Source organism: Echeneis naucrates, chromosome 1 (genome assembly GCF_900963305.1).
Source record: "Echeneis naucrates chromosome 1, fEcheNa1.1, whole genome shotgun sequence".
Lineage (NCBI taxonomy): Eukaryota > Metazoa > Chordata > Actinopteri > Carangiformes > Echeneidae > Echeneis > Echeneis naucrates.
The window spans coordinates 3,329,159-3,335,366 of NC_042511.1; positions in this window are offsets into that span (position 1 = coordinate 3,329,159).

The window sequence follows — 6,208 nt, forward strand, 5'->3', positions numbered from 1 at the left end:
AATATTCAAAGTTGTGCAAAAAAGGCAGTGTTTCCTGCAAATTTGGATTCCCTAAACTCCCAATTCCAGACACGACCATAACCATCCTTGCACCTGACAATGATGACCAGGAGAATGGAGCAATTGCAAACGAAGATCCGGTCAAAAAGTTACTGATGAGGAAGAAAGAGATGGCAAGGAAGCAGAAGTAAGCCAAAGTCAAACTTCAGCCACTCAGAGATCTTCTAATGGATCCAAACGCCTCATTCAGCAGCTTCTCAGACCTGCTCCACCAACTGAACATGACTTAAAAAGAGTACCTGGACCACATTTTCTCTCTGACAAGTGCCTTTGTAGTGATGCTCAAGCGTGATCCAAATGATTGCTGGGTCAATGGCTACAATGCAGATCTGTTGCAAGCTTGGTCTGCAAATATGGACATCCAGTATCTTATGGATGTCTACAGCTGCATTATGTATATGATGTCCTACATGTCCAAGCCAGAGCACAAGATGACCAACTTCCTCAATACTGTCATCAAAAACGTAAAAAAGGAAAAAGTGAACAAGAGCGATGACATGAGACAGATCATGCAAGCATACGCTAAATACTGAGAAGTCAGTGCTCTGGAAGCCATAACTCGCACTTGCAGCCTACCCCTTAAGAAGTGCTCCCGTACCGTCATGTTTCTCCAAACTGATGAAGATAGTCTGAAGAGGAGTCACCCTCTCAAAAAGACTCAAAAACACGGAATTAGATTCGGAGGTGGTGTGGATGTCGGGAGTATCTGAAAAATACTTACACGGACCAGTTGGACGAACATTCGAAGGCATGTGTTTGGCCGAGTTTTCCTCGGAGTACAGGGTAGTCTTTAGCCAGCAAGCTGAATGTCCAATGGCCATACCTCTCCGAAATTAAAAAAGGGGTTCATTCAGAAGAGGAGTGTGGGCAAACCAGCAATCATCAGATTTGCACGCTTTTCAGAGAAGAAAACGCCAGAGAAATTTTACAGAAGGCTGCTAAAACTCTATCTCCCTCACAGAGCAGATGCTGAATTGACCAACCAACAACATGGCACTTATGAAGAGTTTTACAAATCCGGTCAGAAGGAGGGTATAGATGTCAGCTGTATCGTGGACGACAACAAGAAACGATACAAAGAAAAAGGGGGGAAAAATTGGACGACGCGCTCCAACAGTATCAGGAGCACACTTAGGACACTTTTGCACCGGAGGTAGAAGTGGACCGGTTGGAGTGTCTCACCCAGTGTGGACCCATACTGAGAGAAGAAGACGACATCCCTGACTATCAAGTCAACAGGGATAGCACGGGCTCCATGCCGAGAATAGATGCACCGGACTTGAGTCCAGACTTTCCCAGGAAAATGTTTCAAAGTCTGAACGAAACGCAGGCTTCTATATTATATAGTGTGCGTGAATGGTGTTTTAAATGTGTGTGGGGCCACAATACAGAACCTTTTCACTATTTTGTCTCAGGAGGGGCTGGTTGTGGCGAATCACACGTCATCAAGTGCATTCATCAGGAGGCAACCAGGATTCTGCGTGAGCTCCCCAGATTCTGGGACCAAGCCGACATGTCCCAGCCTGCAGTGCTGCTAAATGCGTTCACTGGCACAGCAGCCTTCAACATCTCAGGCAAAACGTTGCCCTCCATCCTCAAGCTCGAGACCTTGTTCCGCTACTGCAGTGGCTCTCCTCAAGGACTTTATCAACATTGCAGCTGAACACCACAGAAAACACCCAGAACAGGCTGCATGTTGATCATGTCCCAAAAGGTCAAAGGCAACAAAAGAGACTTGCCTGACAACATAATGGCTGCCGAAGGAGTACACATTATGTTGACCAGGAATCCGGACGTGGAGGATGGGATTGTCAATGAGACATTTGTTACAATCTCACCCATTGTTATGACTTGACGTGAACCAAAATGGCGTATGTCGCACTCAGCCGCACAACTTCGCTACAGGGTCTCGCCATCATGGAATCTGATGAGAAAAAGACATATGCTGACCCAAACATCACCACAGCTCTGAAAAATATGAATCGTGTCATTCCAGACTGCCCGACCTTTGTTCCTTTTTTTTTTTAATCTATGGACCAATTGTTTCAGGCTGTGACAATAATCCACCACAACGTTCAAGGACTTCCAGCTCAGATTGTGGACCTGAAAGCACATCACGAGCTGTGGCAGATGTACTTTGCCTCACAGAGTCACACCTGTCAGGGTCCTTGTCGTTGCCAAGGCATTTTCTAGTTAGTGACTCGGGCTCCGCCCAGAGTCATTATTGTCATCCTGCGTGTTTATTATTGTTACTTTTTTTTTCATATTTATATTTTTCCACTTCCGTAAAAATGTTGATTGCACACTCGTTGGACCAAAGCCCATCATCTGGGGCCTGTTTGGAATCACTGTGCTATGGTTTTTCTGGGTAGAACATGAGATTTTGGCGCTAAAACGTGGCCAAAAAACTCCATTAATTTCTAATGAGATGGCGAAAATCCCCCAAAAAATTATATTTTGGCATACTTTCAGCTCGACAGTTCATTTCTCCTTTAAAACTGAGAAAAATATATAAAAAAGCCCTATACATAAGCACATACATACAGAAACACATATACAGACATACTCACACAAAAATATAGCCAGACACCGACTCACACAAACTCACACAGACGAATGTAAAGACACACACACAAACAAACACACAGACATAAACAGACACAAATATACAGAAAGGCAGCCCTATTCATAAGAACACGCATACATATAGAAGCACATATACAGACACACAGCTGATACACACAAACAATAAAAATAAAACAGAGACACAAACACACAGCTGAGCGCTATGACTATGGCCATCAGTTTGAAGGAGCAGCTGATCAACTGTTACTACTTACATTTGTGTTAGACTGCACAACACACACAAAAACTGCTATACAGACGCGCACACACATATATACTCACACATACACAAAGACAAATATACAAACGCGCTTCCTCAATTCCTAACGTGTTGGTCTGACTGGTCAAGTCGACATCCCTGTCCCGGTAGCAGCTCCCCGAGTCACTCTCAAAATTTCTGCCTAGGAATTTTTTAGTTCTTATTATTAGTTCAATTTGTGCGCATTAAAGCGTCGCTTATAAAAAAATAAATAAATATTAGACACGGTGGAGCTTTCTGGCACATTGCGCTCAGTTGGGGCCGAGCATCTCCCAAAAATTTAAGGGCTACCAGAGTCAGTGAACCCCTGACAGAAAACAAAAGCCTGTTGGCTGCCGGAGCAACAACACCTTCTTATGTTCTTCCTCTGATTTGCCTGCCATTATGCTGGTTGTTATCTCCCAGCTGAATGTCTTCATCCCATCCTTCCTGGAAAATGAACTGTGCCTCAGGTTTTTGGTTTTTTTTTTTTTTGCATCACATCTTGCTGTGTCACGGTTTTGGAAAGTTTGTGGCATCAGAGATGATCAGGTTTTGTTTCACAAAAATTACAATATTTTTAAAAGAAAAAAAATATTTAAGGGAAATGTAGAAGTAGCCAACAAGCTTACAGGCAGTTCTTGTATACTTTGAAAAATGATTCTGTCAGCACAGGTGTGTGTGTGTGTGGGGCCGATTCATTTCGTCTCATTATTTGTAGAGCCACACACAGCATATACACATTTCTGCGTGTAAAATGTGCACCTGATGAAATTGTTCATATTTCCTTTTGCTCAGTTAAAATGGATTCAAACTGTTTTAGTTTCAGTCTCCTAAAAAGTTGAATTTGTCTTTGGAATCAAATATCGGCAACTTTATCCAAAAGTTTCTCTGAGTAATTTCCCTTTCAATTTGAAGCCCAAAATGAATGATCCAATCTGGACTGAAGTGATTTCCAGCTCTTACCTTTTCATCCCATTCACACCTGAGCCGGTGAGCTCCTCCATGACTGCCACTACATTTCCTCACTGCTTCTTAACCTTATCCACGAAACGTACTTTACTTCAGCCAAAAAAAAAAAAAAAAAAAAATCCCATTATGCAGTTTGGACCTCCTACAAACAATCCTTGATGTCATCCCATGTCCTGTTCACAGAAATGGGACAAAGCAGTGACGGTAAATTAGTCTGTTGTAATGAGAAAGATGTTCCTACTTAGTGCAACAGATGTTGACTCCTCTTATTTCAAACGTTGGTGTTGTTGGTGGGAAGATTTCTTCTAGTTTCCAGGCTCTGCTCAAGCTCACTTTTTTAAATGCTATTATAATAGCGTGCTGATATTGTTTATATCTACCAAAGAGTAATGTGTGTGAAGAACACAAACTTTTTCTGCAGGCTGCTTCTAAAAATCACCCATCTGAGACAAACTGTGTCTAAAATTTGTGGAACAACTTCAGAAAAATGTTCCTCAAAGTAAAATTGCTTTGAAGATCCCAGCACCTGCAGTGCACAATATTATCAAAAGATTTGGGAAATCAGGAGGAATCTCTGTGAGCAAGGGACAAGACTGAAGGTCAAAATGGATTCTGAGGCAGCGCTGCATTAAAAACAGGTATGATTCTCTGCTGGACGTCACTGCAGGGGCTCAGTGTCTGTGAACGCAGTTCACAGTGCAATCCAGAAATACAAATTAATGCTGTCTGCAGAAACACCGTCGTCTTCTCCGGGCCTGAGCTCTTTTCAAATGGTCTGAGGCAAAAAGGAAAACTGTTCTGTGGTCAGATGAATCAAAATTTGAAATTCTTTTTGGAAACCTTTGTCAGACCGAGGAGGAGCGGGACCATCCAGCTCGTTATCGGCGGACAGTTCAAAAGTTTGCATCTCTGATGGAACGGGCTTGCACTGGTGACTTCGGCATGAGCAGCTTCATCTGGAAAGGTACCACATCAACGCTGAAAAGGACACAGAGGTTTTAGAGCAACATAACCTTAAACCACATACCGCATCCACCTCAGCAGCATGGCTTCGCAGAAGAAGAGTCCAGGTGCTGTAAATTTGGTGCATCATGAAACAAAAAGTCAGACAGCAAAGGCCCAGGGCATCAGACAAGAATGGGACAACAGTTTTCAAAATGCGTTCCTGCTATCAAATTCAAATTCAATATTTCCCATTTGCTGTCACAGGAGCAGATCTCATACACTCACCTATATCACTAATCAAGCCCTGACTGTATTTACACCAACAGCTCCAGACCATGAACATTTGACTAAAAATCCACAGCCTCTGTGGTCCAGCTTGTTCTGTTATCTGATATGAAAATATGAAAAACCCTGTTCATAAAAAGAGTTTCATTGGAAGTTCAGTTATTGTAATCACAGCGTATAATGCTGCCAGGATGGACGAGGACCAGCAGAGATCAGATGACATTTATCTCTTCCACGTGAACTTTTCTCAGTTTTATTTGACCAATGCCACATATATCTTTGATTTGTGTCAAAGATATAGTAAAGGGGTGGACTCTGTACTAATACTACTGTTGCCACGTCATAAAGCTGTCCTTTGCGAAGTAAGTCTGTATTCTGTTTACTCGGACTGCAGCTTAAAGGTGTCTAAGCCGCCGCCCTGGTGTCATTTGTCAGTGCTGAAGCTTTATCAGCTCTAGTGACAAACGAGTCATTCTAATATGGCTGGCATAATATGAGCAGTTAAATATTTATTCATTCATTCATCTTCTACCGCTTATGTATTTCTGGGTTGTGGAGCCAATCCCAGCTCACTCTGGGTGAGGGGGGGCGGGATGACAGGTCAGGTTTCTGAACCTTATGCCCCTGTTTGCAGTTGAGCAGTGTAAAAGTCTGAAATGACGGTGAAGTTAATCTTTTATGACTATTTCAGACCAGTTGATGATCCAATCCACAGGTCAGCACCCAAGCATTGACCGATTTAGATAGAACTAATGGCCCCAAGCAGAGCATGCAACCAAATCTAGTCCACTGAGCCAGATCTCCTTTGTATAAGATTCATCTTAAGTTAGACATTTGGTCTGTTGGTGGGCAGATCCCACCTTGTTTGCAGTCTTTGTGCTGAGCTAGCTCAAATTTAGATTAAAAGGAAAAGTAAAGCATGTATAAGAAATGAGGAATGTACCCAAATAATATACAAAAAAAATGGCAAAAGTTTCTTCTGCTTATTTAAAAAAAGACACCGGTGGAAGGATGAAACTCTTTGTGTTTATTGACATTAAGTCATTGTCATAGTCATCAAGAGAGGAGGCCCCGATGTACAAA